This window comes from Mixophyes fleayi, chromosome 3 (assembly GCF_038048845.1).
Source record: "Mixophyes fleayi isolate aMixFle1 chromosome 3, aMixFle1.hap1, whole genome shotgun sequence".
Taxonomy (NCBI): domain Eukaryota; kingdom Metazoa; phylum Chordata; class Amphibia; order Anura; family Limnodynastidae; genus Mixophyes; species Mixophyes fleayi.
Genome location: NC_134404.1, coordinates 242,559,158 through 242,576,336, shown reverse-complemented (window position 1 = coordinate 242,576,336; position 17,179 = coordinate 242,559,158). Strand labels below are relative to the sequence as shown.

Below are 17,179 nucleotides of genomic sequence, written 5' to 3'. Positions count from 1 at the left end.
ATAAGTATCAGAAGAGATTCATACTTCCTCTTCTTATTTTTAATCAGTTGTGAAAGTCGTACTACAACCCAGTACCTGTGACTCACGGCACAATCACATATTCTGAGCAGTGTTTTATTTCCAAATTATGAAAACCATTCTCATTAAAGTTGTTTTTTTATTACCAAATGATCTAAACGTTACTTATAAAAGTGGTCATAATACTGTATGTGATTTCTGTTTAAGCCTCTACATACGAGCAACCCTTACAGTTGTGCTGCGATTTCGATGAACATCCCTAGATGGCAGTATGATATGCACAACTGGTTGTCAGCGAGAAGAGGAAGTAGGCGGTTTTCAGGGAGGTGCAAGTTTTGATTTCTGGGAGTTCCTGACTTGTCAACCATTATTGTGAATTAGAGAGAATTACAGTCTGCTTTGAGGAACGTGTGTCGAACTATATCAGACGCGTAGTAAGTAAAATAGTTGCATTATTCCAATGTGTGCTTCCGCCTTTATTTGCGAGACATAGGGGCAGACTAGTAATCTTATTTGGTGCGCCTGTGATCAAACTGAGTTATGATGTTGCTTTTAATTGCAACGAAATAACTTAATACCGTAAATAGGCATTATGTAGACTGATTAAATGCAGATGTCAGTAAGCAGACTTCTCAGTAGCAGCAAACTGTAGGAATAGATGCACATTTGTTCCACATATGTAAGTGACATCGATTGAGTAAAACAGCATATCAATTATTTAATTAATGTTTAACGCGCAAAATACGTAAGTGATGATCACAAAGCTTTAAATTATGGGTGCTGAATTTCCTCTTATTAGCCGGTATTATGATTAAGGAATCTGTACCAATTGGCTGTTGATACTGAAGCAGTATGACATCTTTGCAAGTTGTAGGATACACAATTTAGAAAAAGCTCTACCCTTTCTCATTGCTCCTTCCTACACCCCAAAATCCCAGTGTTACCAGGCACTGTGATATCAAACTGAATCCTGAAAAGCGATATTAACAAGATCAGGTGCAAGCGTTGGCAAACATTTCTGAACCTGGGTAAGTAAAATAATTGTGATTAAGCAATGCTGCTATGGGTGCACACTATCACTGCTGATAGGACAATAGTCACTCCTGCTTGTTTATGGCCACATACTTTTGGCAGTGTATTCATGGGCATTACTGTTAGTATGGGGACATCCTTTTCTGCTGGCATAGTCATGGACACTGTTGGTAATATGCATGGTCATGGTGTATAACCAAGTGGACTCTGGATATAGTATGGGCAGTGGTGGTAAAATGCAAGTGCCTATACTGGTACTAGTAATATGGCCACTGATAGTATTATATGATTACCACCTCTGTTGGTATATCATTCTAGAGGCACTGCTTCTATACTCTGGTTACCTCAGGTGGTAAGAAGTCATACAAGAACTTATGATATTACATGGGCATCTCTGCTGTTATATCAGAAAGAAACATAAAAAGTGATTTTGCTGTATCAGTTGTTTGATTGTATATGGTACAATGTTTTTTTTTTGTCATCCCCATAGCCATTTACAAAAGAGCTTTTGTGGTTGAAGTCAGAATTTTGATAGTATTGTGGATTTGGTGGGACTTATTCTGACATCTGCTTAGGGGCATCATGGATTGTGACACCCTATTCAGAGGGCATTTTATGAAATACTTGAGCTAGGGAAACTTGTATTTTCTCTTCAGAATTGAGGAATGCTTGGGCCTCACATTTTTATTTTGTATAAAGAAATACAAACAAACAAACACCGAAAAACATGCTTTCTCCTAATGTTTTGGTCAAAATATGAAAACATTAAATAAAGTACTTAAAACTAGTGCACACAATAAGGCTTAAGTCCCTTATACACCATATATGTGCAGCATCTACACTATGCATGAGGCTTCCGTGCAAATTAATAACAATACAGATTACTATGCTGCACACTGAAAATTACAAAACCAAGCAGTGCTCATGCTCCTCCAACCCACACTTGTGTCCAATTAGGCAGTCTAGAAAAGTCAAAAGTGTATTTTTAACAATTTAAGCTACAGTTTAGAAATGTGTGGTCAATAGGTGTAATTTTGAAAAAAATAAATAAATTGTTTTGTGTCTGCGTTTTTAACACATAGACATTATCAAATAGATAACCGACAAAATATAATGGCACACAATTATACTTTCATTTATATGGTGCCAAGTGTTTGCATTAACATTTTGTTTGTTACCAGTCTCTAAAATATTTTAAGATTGGTGCGTGGTTATAGTCTGTGATATTGGGGAAATTAATGTCCCTGTTTGTTCTAGATTGCTGCAAGTTTCTCATGCTAATCTTTACCCTTCCAACAACTTTTGATGAATTTACAGAAGAGGGAGTGAATAAACTTAATGTCTCTCATGGTGAGAAATAGAATAGAGATTGGATTAAGCATATTTTTCTAGAGAAGGAGATCATCTTAATTAAAACTGCCCTACTCAAATAAGACAAAATCAACTCTAGTTCACCGGATAGATCCTTTAATATCTGTAGTGATATTTAGCGAGTAAAGGTTGTTGGGAATTTTGGGGATTTGAATTCCCAGGTATGTAAAATGCTTTTAGGACCATAATAAAGGATTGTTTCTCCCCCAGGCTGTGTGTGTGACATTTGCTTTTGGGTAAATAGCTATTGACGTTTTTATGTTAACTGGGAACCTTGAGACAACGCCGATTTGCCCAGTGGAAGTAGGTGTATAGATTATGATTTTAACTCTGATTATTTGCTAAGTCATGGTAGGTGCTTGATTTTAGTGGGATCTAAACTGGTTCGGTAGCATATATTTTGAAAATTGATTTAGTCTGCAGTTTTCTAGAATACTTTATTGTGTGGGTTTTAGCATCTAATCCTTTTACTTGCCTTTCACTCTTTCGGTGGGCATTCCCTTGTGACTGCAGTTCCTCTTTCTTAATGTATTTTTTTCTGAAATGATTAAACACTTGACACATTAAATCAGTATGCTGTTTTTAAGATGTCAAACATAACAAACTGTACTTTGTCAAAATCTTTCAGATTTTTCATGGTACTTTCAAGACTTTTCATGGTACCTTTCAAGTTCACATTTGAAATGTTGACTTGTATAGGTTTTTTTTATAGCTAAAAACATGTTGGTATGTTTCTGTAAGTATAAGTTTGTTTTTCCAGGCAAACAACATTTAGCAAAGCTCAGTTATTTATATATCACCAGTATACTCCTTAGGGCTTTACAATTTACAAACAGTCATAAAACAAGACTGGATATTAACCAATTTGTCATGAAATGCCCTCCCTGCGTGTGCATTACATGAGGGGGTAAAAGGAGATTAACCACACATAACCACCTGGTCTGTCTCAAAATGACTAAAAGATTTGGTTCAACAGCTGATACTGTTTGAAAGTCTTCAGTTTTTTCCTCGACTTATCCCAAAATGCAATCACAATCTAATTGAATGAGATTTACTGATTACACATCCCCCTGTAAACCAAATCCGTGCATAAATGTAGCATATAAAAATCAAACATCTGGCTAGTGATAAAAAAAATGACATGCATATATGTAACTGCAGAATAGAAAGGATAAGTAAAAGTACCCTTAGGTTTGGGTAAAAAAAAATCAAAAAAAAAAATCATAAGGGTATGCATAACAATAAGGTTGCAATTTCATTGCATGCACATTCCATTTTTAAAGACCAAGGGGTAAATTTATCAAGCTACGGTTTTGAAAAGTAGAGATGTTGCCTATAGCAACCAATCAGATTCTAGCTGTCATTTTTTAGAATGTACTAAATAAATAATATGGTAGCTATAGGCAACATCTTCACGTTTTCAAACCTACAACTTGATAAATTTACCCCCAAGTGTATAAAATTGGAGGCAAATGTCAGGAGAAGTGGACAGTCTGTAGGGAATACTTGTATAACTGCATATTCTGAAATTGGGTGCTGCAATTGGGTGCTGCATGTTATTTGCGGTTGTGCTTCTAGTGACTTTTTACTAGGGATGTGCACTGGCCACTTTTGATGTCTCGTGTTTTGGATTCGGATTTGCTTGAGGTTTTGGGTTCGGATTTGTTTCGCAAAACACCTGACGAAAGGTTTTGGTTCGGATTTAAGGTTTTGGATTCGGATTTATTTTGAAAAAAACATAAGTGTTAAAAACCAGTTTTGTGTTTTTTTTTTTCCACTCCTACGCTATTATTAACCTCAATAACATTCAATAACAATCATTTCCACTAATTTCCAGTCTATTCTGAACACCTCACAATATTGTTTTTAGGCCAAAAGGTTGCACCGAGGTAGCTTGAGCACATAATTCCAAAAAAAGAGGTACAAGATGGAATTGTTCTGGGCCCTCCCTCCCACCCCTCGCGAGATTCGACGCAAGACTTGGACGACAGAGCCTCGTTTTCATTTTTTTGCCCGCCGGAAATATCCGAACAGTGCTCGGATCCCGTTCTGATCCGCACTGTTCGGGTGGGCTCGGATTAGCGGAATCTGAGCCCGCTCATCTCTACTTTTTACTGACTGTAGCTGACTTTTTGTCTAAATCGTCACCTTTCTAGTTCTATCCTTCTGTCTTTGTCTATGACCTGTCACAATCTACTTTGTCTTGTGAATTTGCACAGATGTACACAGATTGTTTAACCTGGACTGTCTGAGCATTCTATTGCTCTAGTGTCCTTAATGCTCTTTGCGACTGCACTTATTCCTAGTGTTAACGCAGAAGTCCTGGTAGCTGTCTAGTTACTGGAAGATAGCTCTAGGTGGACTTACTATGGTATTATCATATTCATTAGGAGCTCTACCATTGTTGCTCAGGACAGAGAAAGGTGTGTGTGTATATATTTGTTATATGTAGGGTCACTCCTTGTATAATATATATGGAGACTGAGCAAAACAGCAGGGACCCTCACATTCAAGCAGACACAGACCAGTATGTACAGTCAAGTCCATAAATATTGGGATATCGACACAATTCTCATATTTTGGGCTCTATACAGCACCACAATGGATTTGAAATGAAACAAACAAGATTATTATTATTATTATTATTATTATTATTATTATTATTATTATTATTAATTTTTATTTATAGGGCGCCACAAAGTACCCGTAGCGCCCTACAAGGACAAACAATGGCACAGTACAAGGTGAAACAGCACAGTACAAGTAACAGTAAGCACTATAACTCTGGGGGCTCAGGGACAGCATGAAAGAGAGGGAGGGAGGGGAAAAGTGAGTACAGGCAGGTAACTATGGCCCAAGAGGGTGGGCACGGATGACAGGTTGAGAGTCACTGAGGGGAGCGGAGAGAAGCGAGAGGAGACAGAGGGCAGAGGGATTGAGAGGAGGTGAGCTGAGTAGCTGGAGAGCGCAGTTAAAAGTGATGGAAACAGAAGGTAGGAGAGCCCTGCTCAAAGGAGCAAACAATCTAAAGGGAGGGGAAGATATGCTTTAACTGCAGACTTTCAGCTTTAATTTGAGGGAATTTACATCCAAATCAGGTGAACAGTGTAGGAATTACAACGGTTTCTATATGTGCCTCCCACTGTTTAAGGTACCAAAAGTAATGGGACAAACTAAACAATCCTACATCAAACTTTCACTTTTTAATACTTTGTTGCAAATCCTTTGCAGTCAATTGCAGCCTGAAGTCTGGAACGCATAGACATCACCAGACGCTGGGTTTCATCCCTGGTGGTGCTCTGCCAGGCCTCTACTGCAAATGTATTCAGTTCCTGCTTGTTCTTGGGGCATTTTCCGTTCAGTTTTGTCTTCATCAAGTGAACTGCATGCTCAATCGGATTCAGGTCAGGTGATTGACTTGGCCATTTTCCATCTGCACTGTGAAGCCAATGAGTTCTGAAGCATTTGACTGAATATGAGCACATAATATTGCCCGAAACACTTCAGAATTCATCCTGCTGTGTTTGTCAGCAGTCACATTATCAATAAATACAAGGGAACCAGTTCAATTGGCAGCCATACATGCCCACGCCATGACACTACCACCACAATGCTTCACTGATGAGGTGGTGTGTTCCTTTCCTTCTCCATACTCTTCTCATCACTCTGGTACAAGTTGATCTATGTCTCATCTGTCCATAGGATGTTGTTCCAGAATTGTAATGGCTTTTTTAGATGTTATTTGCCAAACTCTAATCTGGTCTTCCTGTTTTTGTGGCTCACAAATGGTTTACATCTTGTGGTGAACCCTCTATAATTACTCTTGTTTTTGCGATCTCTCTGATGGGTTTGTTTTGATTTTTCAGCCTAATGATGGCTTGCTTCACTGATAGTGACAGCTCTTTGGATCTCATATTGAGAGTTGACAGCAACAGATTCCAAATGCAAATGTAACACCTAGAATCAACTCCAGACCTTTTACCTGTTTAATTGATGATGAAATAATGAGGGAATAGCCCACACATGTCCATGAAATAGCTTTTGAGTCGATTGTCTCATTACTTTTAGTCTCTTAGAAAGTGGGAGGCACATATAGAAACCGATGTAATTCCTACACCGTTCACCTTATTTGGATGTAAATACCTTCAAATTAAAGCTGAAAGTCTGAAGTTAAAGCACATCTTGTCACGAACACGCTGGGGTGTTTGCTGTATGAGGTCACACACGATTTCAGCCCGTAGTCTCTCTAGCACACCGAGTTATAGACCTACGGAATCGTCCCTAACACAGCGCTCTCACACCCCCAGACACTTCAGGTTCTGCCACCACCTATTGAGTACGGGCAATAGGACCCCAATATACTGTCCCACACTGGCACACAGGCTTCTAGTTATCCACAAACTAACAAGACCCACACCAGCACACACAGGGTTACCTCTTCACACCTCCAGACTGTTACACAAATGTAAATACAAGCACACACAGCTTGTTAATCAAATGTATCAGCAAATCACACACTGGCTTTGCAAGGGTTAACCTGGACGAGCAATCTCTTCTAAACAGGCTAATGAATCCGTTAGGGTATCAAGGATGCAACTTATTAAATTTTAGATTTAATATACAAATATACAGGGCATTCAGATATACAGAAAAATAATGAATAAATTAATTAATATATTGACATAACAAGCAAAAACTGTTTAAAATAAAAAGGATTACATTCAGATTTGCACTTACATGAATTGCATTCTGGCCAAGGGGAATTGGCTAGGAAGATGGACAGCTTATCAATGTAACTTGATTTCCTCAAAAGTTACAAAAGTCTGACTGATGTGAATGAGTTCTCTGTACAGCACTGCGGAATTAGTGGCGCTATATAAATGATGATGATGATGATCTTGTTAGTTTAATTTCAAATCCATTGTGGTGGTGTATAGAGCCCAAAATATGAGAATTGTGTCGATGTCCCAATATTTATGGACTTGACTGTATACTTATTACCCTACAAATGATCAAATTGTGACTTGCTAATTTTTCTTTAAAAATTTGGACCTGGTTTCTATCTGGTATGCCATACTGCCACTTCTCCTATTGCTTTACTTATAAAACGATCAAATTCCATTTACTTACGTTCCCATTACATTTTCCATACCCCCACTTCTAAAATTCCATACCGCTATTTCTACCACTGGGTTGTCATACAAGTACAAAACATAATAGTTACTGTTTCACTATTGACAGAGCAAAGAATTGCCGGGGCCATCCAACAAAACTATTCCTGTCACATTACGTGCTTTACTATTACACTTTTTTGTCAATTAATAAATGTACTAAAATTGATAAAATTTTACATTAATAGTGATTTTGGAGACAAGTACTAGTATCACATTTTTGTTGTCTTTCCTAAAAACTATTACATATATGGGATCTATTATATGAAATGCTAAGGGCTTATGGATTTCTGAATTAGTTTTTTTCTGTTATTTGCAACACCTGGGGCTTATAATTAATGTCCCTTTGAAATATTTCAGTATCTGGAAATGTTTTTCCATATATACATAATATGACCTAAACCTATATAGACTGCCTTGGTACTAGTGGTCTAACTTTTTTCAATTAGTTGTAACAAGTATGTAAACGAAAAGTCAGTATTTGTTTTTAAAGCTATTGTCATATTTTTACTATTTAAATACACTTCTATTAATAATATTGTAACATAGTTGATGAGGTTGAAAAGACACCAGTCCATCAAGTTCAACCTATTTTGGATCTCCTGCAATCCTGCACTTATATTTGAAATTGATCCAGAGTAAGCAACCGCCAATATGTCAATTGTGAAAATCCCCCCAGACTCAATTTTGCAGTCCTATTTTTACCCTATATCCACTACTATCCTTCATTTTAATTAACCGTCGTATCCCTGGATACACTTTTTCGCTAAAAATTTGTCTAACCCTTTCTTAAACATATCTATTGAATCTGCCATCACAACCTTCCCTGGCAATGAATTCCATAACTTGACTGCCCTTACTGTAAAGAACCCCTTCCTTTTCTTGTTGTGAAATGTCCTCTCCTCTAACCTTAGGGGGTGACCGCATGTCCAGTGTATAGTCCTTGGGGTAAAAAGTTCCCATGACATTTCTCTGTATTGACCCTTAATGTATTTGTACATAGTAATCATATCTCCCCTTAGACGCCTCTTTTCTAAAGTAAACATGCCTAAACTGGCTAACCTTTCCTCATAACTTAATGCCTCCATACCCTTTATCAATTTTGTCATCTTCTCTGAACCCTTTCTAGTTCCAAATTTTCTTTTTTATAGAGTGGTGCCCAGAACTGTACTGCATATTCAAGATGAGGTCTTACCAACTGTGACAGGATGGACCGCCTATGCCACCCTGTCTTTTGTTGCTGGGAATCGGCTGGGCTTACTTTGCCACCGTTCCCTTTCATTATCCCAAAAGTGCCCTCTTGCCGCAGTAGGAGGGGCTTATAATGCTGCCACCACTGGGCTCTTTCTCGTCATCCAGTACCGGGTTTCTTCTGGGTCACTGACGCTGCTAGCGTATCTCCTTACTGGTGTACCTGGGCTGGTAACTCCGGACCTCTTACTATGGATCCGGGTTGCTGTGAATGGATCCCCCCTGGCCTATCACATTGACCAGGGCTGCATGGGTAGCAGGCAGAGCGGTGGTACTGGAAACGCTTGGGTCCAAACCGCAGAGACAGCCGGAGAACGGATTAGATTTAGGGTCTAATCTGTAGATCACAGGAATACAACGATATTGAAGATGTTTCCAAGCAGGTCTTTGAAGCAAGATGGTTTATTTGCTCACACACTGGTAGAAGATACCAGTGTGATCAGGTTCAGAAGAATGATACATTTCAGTGTACAAATCAGAGCATTTATACCTTTCAGACACATGCTATTTTTATCATCAGGATATACTCTATTTACACAAACATAAATTTACATGCATTGCAAAGCCACTAATATTTATACTTCACTATAAAAAATTCTTAAAAACCTTGCTGTGATATCCTGCATCTTTGTTTGAGACGCAGGAAATGTAGCAGGCACGTTTTTAATTAAACCTTCCTGTCTCCAAGTTAAACCTCACACATCAAAAGATCTAATTAACATGTGGCCTTTCATCAGACCGTCCGGAATACATATTCACACAGAACAACAAAAGCCAAAACAAGCTAGTTTCCCACATCACAATACACAAGAGGCTTTGTAAACACAGGCTCATTGTATCAAATATATACATCAGAAATAGGCATATCCTATAGGTTAAACAAGAGACAAATTTCTTCCCCTGGTTTCAGAAATAACGATTTCCTATCTTACAATATACACAATATCAAAAAATAAGTGCAAATGCAATTACATAAATAAGTGCCCTGAGCTCTTTGCTTTAAATAAATTTTTACCAAAAGTTATTTAATAGTGATCCAGTCACACCAACGATTTATACAGTGGCAAAATTACTCTGTCTTCCCTTGCATCTATGCCCCTTTTTTTGCATGCCAATACTTTGTTTGCACTTGCAGCTGCTGCTTGACATTGAGCACTATTGCTAAGTCTACTGTCTACGAGCACTCCCAAATCCTTTTCCATTATAGATTCTCCTAAATTAATTCCATTTAATTGATAGATTTCGTTCTTGTTTTTGATCCCTAAATGCATAACCTTACATTGTCATACTGTATTTAGAAGTGGTTATGTTGACAACATTCAACCAATCCATTTTTTCAAGCAGACAAATTAATTGAACCAATTGGCCATTTTATCTGTTGTCTTTAGTTCACACCCCTCTCCCCCCCCACTAATGTTTTTCAGGATGGGAAGGACCAAACTAAATTACCATATGTATAACTACACATATTCCTTTACTTTGTTACAAAGAACTAAAACAGGCTTCTTTTGGGTTTGACATTAAATATTGACTAATTGTTACCAGAGAATATGTGGATTGCTTTCCTTTATGTCCTTGTGGATTCTAATGTATGGGCTAGGCTAGTTTTACTAGTTTAGTACATGTAGGCTACAGGAGTGGCATGGTGATTGGCCACTAGTATAATCCTCTTTAACAGCTATAGTACTCGTGACTTCAGAACAACTGTTATCTGTCCTTTTTTGAGTCTTCAGTCAGCATAAAAATAGGAAGTGATGAATTTTTGTTACTATTGCTAGTTCCCTTTCAAACCCAGACATGTTGGTGTCAGCAGAAATAACGCTTCTGTGAAAAACTAGAACAAAGATCCAAGATTTCAGCAGACAGGAATATTCTGTTTTTGAAACTGTTAAAACAACCATCTTGTAATTTAGGTATGGGACCTGTTATCTGAAAACACGTCCAGAAACTTCTAAAAACCGAAAAGAAAACATTACAAACAGGTCAAACCTAGTGCGAAATGTAAGTGGCCAAACTGGACAAGATCTGGCCAAGCAGCTAGATCTGTTCCAGCTCAGTTAGGGTCTCTTAGCGTGGTTAGAAGAAGACTACACACTATCACACGCCGGGTGTTCGGGCAGCGCCCCCGACACCCGGCAGACTTACCTGTCATCGGCGCTCCGCTTCCCGCTGGGCGCCGCCATCTTGGATCCGGGTCTGCGCATGCGCAGACCCGGCGGCTGCATTAATTCCTCTGCCTTCTGTTGATTGGTCCTTTTCCTTAGCGGCAAGTTTAAAAGGCACCTCCTCTCTATCTTCAGTGCCTGTTCTTTGAGTCACCTCCTGGTGATAGAAGTGGGCTTCCTGTTGCCTTCCAGCAATTCTCCTCCACATAGTGGACTGCGGAGCTGACGCTCACTCTCCTGAATTCTCCTCCACACAGTGACCTACAGAGCTGACGCTCATCTTCGGAAATCTCCTCTACATGATCTACAGAGCTGACGCTCATTCTCCTGAACTTTACACCACATAGTGGTCTACAGAGCTGATGCTCACCCTCCTGTATCCACTTCATCTGCCACATAGTGGCCTGCATAGTTACGCCGATCTTCGACATCTTCATTGCCAACACTTATAGCATTGTCTGCTTTTCCTACGGTACTATTGCCTGTAGTCTTCCCAGGGACTTCCGTACAGTGCTCTAGTAGGGACCGCGACCTGCGAGGTAGATGCAGCTAAGCCCATACCGCTTTGCGGCGGTTCCTGGTGAACACTGTCTCCTCGTTAGACTCCGCGCCCTGTTGGAGTAGTGCCAAACTGTTCGAATCTCTTGGTTTCTCCTCGTAAGAACCGTGACACACACACAGGCTGATTGTGTTTAATAGCCTAACATCAAAAAAGATACTTCAATGTTTGTGGCCAGGTTTAGATCCTTACTGTACCTGGCAGGTTTATCTAACACTATGTTAAATTTTGTGGCTTTGGTGGACATGATCCTGTTTGATTTACATATACTAGGACAGTTTTTATTCAGGTTAAACACATGTATAAAAGTGATATTTTTTCATAAGAACCCCAATCTTGGGTTCTTGCTCAGTTTGGGAAATATCACAATAACTGCCTCCTATTTTGATATAGGATGGAAACCTATGTAAAATGAAACGTCAAAAAACGATGAATTGTGAGGAGTGTGTGTTATATACAGATTTTTAAACGCCTTTGCTAGTAAAATCATTCTTAAGTTCCTACAAAGGGATACAATCTTTCAGTGGGTTTTGTAGACCTTGGCCACAAGTAGTGTTGCAAAGCACAATAATTACTGCATTAAAGAATTTCACATTATCCATTAACATCTATCCATACCTATCAGTTTGTTTATATCTCAAATAACCGGATTGAAGGCTTTTTGGGTCCGGAACCACCTGGTGAAATTGTCTTCTATCTCCATCTCCTGATCAGCCAACCAAATCTTGATTAATCTTTCTTCTGAAAAGTTTTGCAGAGTGCAATGTATTAGGCACATGTGCTGCTCAATGCACCCTGCATTCCTGGTTCTGAAGAGAGGGTTGCTGCTCTTGTGTGTGCAGGCTTACCTGCTGTTTCTATACCAGTTTGTACCACAGGTGACCAAATGCCTTACTCCTGCTTGCCATGTCCACTTCCTTTTGACTGCCTACTTTGCCCTGTTTTCATTCTTCTAGGTGTTCTGTGGAATTGCATTCATTGCTTAATTTAAATTTGGGCATGCATATATCTGTGGTTAGCCATCTAAAGAGAATTGTGCGGACCTATTTGTGACTGTCTAAATACGCTCCTCTGGATGTGTACAATGTACATTCTGAAACTAAACACTTGAGGTATAGCTTTTCATGAGATATAGAGCTATCCTCTTTTAATAGCCCATAAATCTGGGTTATAGATGTTTGTGTAATTATTATATATATTTATGGAACGCAGGCTTTGCTGTGCAACTACACATGCACCAGGATAGGAGAAAATGCTGCTGGGGAGATACCAGAGGAAGAGTTAAGTCAGTCCAGTGTATATGCATTCTCAAAGGGAGAATAAAGGTACCAAAACAGGGGAAGAGGGCGAGGATAGTCTGTGAAGTGAGATCTGAGTAAAACTATGTGAAGGTGGGAAAGCAGAGTATGGAGGAGCTAGAGAGCCAAGAGGAGGTTGTGTGAGAGACTGTGGGAGCCAGAAGCCACAGCCATTGAGAGAGGGAGATTTGGAGTAAGCTGTGGAACCATGAGTCAGGTTTATTACTCCTTTATTACTCAAGGAGAGGAAGGGACTACAGGAGAATTTCAGGAGTGTGAGGAAACGTTCATTTGGAGACAAGTGGGTTAGACTGACGACACCATTTCTGAGAGGAGTCGTGCTGAAACTGACTGACAACTGTGGGGTAAGTACTGATTATTTAAGTGATTTGCCTATTTGTTGGATTATAGTTTTAGTTAGACAGAGAATTGGTCAGGAGACCTGAAGATATTGATTTAAAACAGTTTTGTAGTCTGTGTTTTACCTTAATGGGTAACAGTGCCGAGAGAGACAGCCAGTGATTCTGGGACCTAGATATCTAGAAGAAATAGCTTGTAAGGTTTTCTAGTATCAAACAGAGTCAAAACCAGAGTTACCTGGGTAGTCCTGACTGGATCAGTCTTCTGGTTTGGTCAAAACAGAAGAGAGCAGACTCCATGGTTTTCCTTGCCATGCACTTGTTTCCCTGTAGATTGTGTGCGAGCAGTGAAATGTGTGATCAATAGGTGATATTCTGCTTTTTTTTTAACATGAAGTCAAACAGGGAGGAGGGGTGCTAAATGTACCAATAACATTTTGATATAGTTTAGGGTTGGTTAGAGAGTATGATGTAATAAGAAAAAAGGTGGATTAGGGATAACATTGACACTGTTAATCATTTGTGAACTTCTGTCCAGATCTTGAGACATTCCACCAAATATGGAATATAGTGCACCTGCCTTGTCCCCTCCGCCAACACTTTTCTGAGATATTTGTGAAGATGGCTTTCCATATTGTAGGGGTGCGATACCATCACATGAGAGCTTACAGTTTGTATCCGGGATGTTATTGCTTATGCTCTTTCTATACTCTGCAGCAAGTTGCCATATTACGAGAGAGGTGCTTTTCTAACAGAGAAAACACCAAATAATTGCGAGCAGGCTTGTTTATCTAATCAGGACATCTATAGTGGAATGGGGAGATTTTTTTATTTTTATTTTTTACTTTTTAACAGAGATGCCATGGAATGTTTTATGTAATCAATGTATTTGTCTTCATATTTCACATCTGAAAACCAATTAATTGAAAGTGTTTGGACATGCAGAGAAAAATAACTGCCATACTGGAGTGGGTAATATGGAAGTGACTAGGTTGAAAACAGTGGTCGAAGTGAGGGTGTATATGGGGATATGCCATACCGCCACATCTCCTACTGCCTTCATTGTAAAACTATAAAATTCCATTGACTTACATTCCCATTAAATTTTTCATACCACCACTTCTAAATTTCCATACCACTACTTCTAAATTTTCACTTTGACTACTAGTTTTAAATATATACATTTGTCTAGGGCAGGCTTGACTAACCTGTGGCACTCCAGGTGTTGTGAAACTACAAGTCCCAGCATACCCTTCCAGCAATAAGCTGCTATATGTTGGCAAAGCATGCTGGGGCTTGTAGTTTCGCAACACCTGGAGTGCCACAAGTTAGCCAAGCTTGGTCTAGGGGGTGATATGTAGCAACTCATTTTATGGTAAAGAGAGAAAACTTAAAACCATTTTGTCCTCTAAAATACCAGGGTTGAATGTCTTGGTTGCATAGAAGAGGAAAACTTTTAAGACTGACCCATGAAGGCAATTGAATTGAGGCAGTCAATGGGTGTTACTGATTCTTGATGAACCAAGGGAGGGCTTTTTAAATTGACTAAACTGTGGGTTTGAAAAAGTGAAGATGTTTATAGTAACCAATCAAATTCTAGCTGTCATTTATTTAGTACATTCTACAAAATGACAGCTATAATCTGGTTGGTTGCTGTAGGCAACCTCTCCACTTTTTCAAACCCACAGTTTAGTAAATATACCTCAAGGTCTGCTCCTAAAGGCACCCAGAACTGTATTTCTGAAATATGCTAGACCAGTGGTTCCCAAACTTTTGCAGTTCACGGCACCCTTAGAGTCTCCAAATTTTTTCAAGGCATCCCTCCAAAATAATTACTGAGCAGTCCTGTTTTAGAAGTACTTGGGTCAAAAAATTGTAATAAGTATTTAGGTCAGGACAGAAATACTTATTTAGTTGTATGCAAAAATGCCCCCTCTACATCCAGACACACTGCCCCCTCTGCATCCAGTCACTCTGCCCCCTCTCACACTGCCCCCTCTGATGCTGCCCCTCTGCCATCTCTCATGCTGTCCCCCTCTCGCTGCCCTCTGTCAGGCTGTCCCCCTCTCGCTGCCCTCTGTCAGGCTGTCCCCCTCTCGCTGCCCTCTGTCAGGCTGTCCCCCTCTCGCTGCCCTCTGTCAGGCTGTCCCCCTCTCGCTGCCCTCTGTCAGGCTGTCCCCCTCTCGCTGCCCTCTGTCAGGCTGTCCCCCTCTCGCTGCCCTCTGTCAGGCTGTCCCCCTCTCGCTGCCCTCTGTCAGGCTGTCCCCCTCTCGCTGCCCTCTGTCAGGCTGTCCCCCTCTCGCTGCCCTCTGTCAGGCTGTCCCCCTCTCGCTGCCCTCTGTCAGGCTGTCCCCCTCTCGCTGCCCTCTGTCAGGCTGTCCCCCTCTCGCTGCCCTCTGTCAGGCTGTCCCCCTCTCGCTGCCCTCTGTCAGGCTGTCCCCCTCTCGCTGCCCTCTGTCAGGCTGTCCCCCTCTCGCTGCCCTCTGTCAGGCTGTCCCCCTCTCGCTGCCCTCTGTCAGGCTGTCCCCCTCTCGCTGCCCTCTGTCAGGCTGTCCCCCTCTCGCCGCCCTCTGTCAGGCTGTCCCCCTCTCGCCGCCCTCTGTCAGGCTGTCCCCCTCTCGCCGCCCTCTGTCAGGCTGTCCCCCTCTCGCTGCCCTCTGTCAGGCTGTCCCCCTCTCGCTGCCCTCTGTCAGGCTGTCCCCCTCTCGCTGCCCTCTGTCAGGCTGTCCCCCTCTCGCTGCCCTCTGTCAGGCTGTCCCCCTCTCGCTGCCCTCTGTCAGGCTGTCCCCCTCTCGCTGCCCTCTGTCAGGCTGTCCCCCTCTCGCTGCCCTCTGTCAGGCTGTCCCCCTCTCGCTGCCCTCTGTCAGGCTGTCCCCCTCTCGCTGCCCTCTGTCAGGCTGTCCCCCTCTCGCTGCCCTCTGTCAGGCTGTCCCCCTCTCGCTGCCCTCTGTCAGGCTGTCCCCCTCTCGCTGCCCTCTGTCAGGCTGTCCCCCTCTCGCTGCCCTCTGTCAGGCTGTCCCCCTCTCGCTGCCCTCTGTCAGGCTGTCCCCCTCTCGCTGCCCTCTGTCAGGCTGTCCCCCTCTCGCTGCCCTCTGTCAGGCTGTCCCCCTCTCGCTGCCCTCTGTCAGGCTGTCCCCCTCTCGCTGCCCTCTGTCAGGCTGTCCCCCTCTCGCTGCCCTCTGTCAGGCTGTCCCCCTCTCGCTGCCCTCTGTCAGGCTGTCCCCCTCTCGCTGCCCTCTGTCAGGCTGTCCCCCTCTCGCTGCCCTCTGTCAGGCTGTCCCCCTCTCGCTGCCCTCTGTCAGGCTGTCCCCCTCTCGCTGCCCTCTGTCAGGCTGTCCCCCTCTCGCTGCCCTCTGTCAGGCTGTCCCCCTCTCGCTGCCCTCTGTCAGGCTGTCCCCCTCTCGCTGCCCTCTGTCAGGCTGTCCCCCTCTCGCTGCCCTCTGTCAGGCTGTCCCCCTCTCGCTGCCCTCTGTCAGGCTGTCCCCCTCTCGCTGCCCTCTGTCAGGCTGTCCCCCTCTCGCTGCCCTCTGTCAGGCTGTCCCCCTCTCGCTGCCCTCTGTCAGGCTGTCCCCCTCTCGCTGCCCTCTGTCAGGCTGTCCCCCTCTCGCTGCCCTCTGTCAGGCTGTCCCCCTCTCGCTGCCCTCTGTCAGGCTGTCCCCCTCTCGCTGCCCTCTGTCAGGCTGTCCCCCTCTCGCTGCCCTCTGTCAGGCTGTCCCCCTCTCGCTGCCCTCTGTCAGGCTGTCCCCCTCTCGCTGCCCTCTGTCAGGCTGTCCCCCTCTCGCTGCCCTCTGTCAGGCTGTCCCCCTCTCGCTGCCCTCTGTCAGGCTGTCCCCCTCTCGCTGCCCTCTGTCAGGCTGTCCCCCTCTCGCTGCCCTCTGTCAGGCTGTCCCCCTCTCGCTGCCCTCTGTCAGGCTGTCCCCCTCTCGCTGCCCTCTGTCAGGCTGTCCCCCTCTCG

General features: G+C 42.5%; 1 protein-coding gene across 2 annotated transcripts in view; it reads left to right on the top strand.

The window, feature by feature from the left end:
• The first annotated feature begins 312 nt into the window (after window positions 1-312).
• RNASET2 (ribonuclease T2) overlaps window positions 313-17,179 on the top strand; it is a 104,889-nt gene continuing 88,022 nt past the window's right edge. The window contains exon 1 of one of the 2 annotated variants that reach the window (XM_075203362.1): window positions 313-452. The gene's annotated coding sequence lies outside the window, so the exon portion shown is untranslated. Of the gene's footprint in view, window positions 453-736; window positions 1,047-17,179 lie in introns of those variants that run through there. The other variant, XM_075203363.1, reaches the window with a different exon arrangement.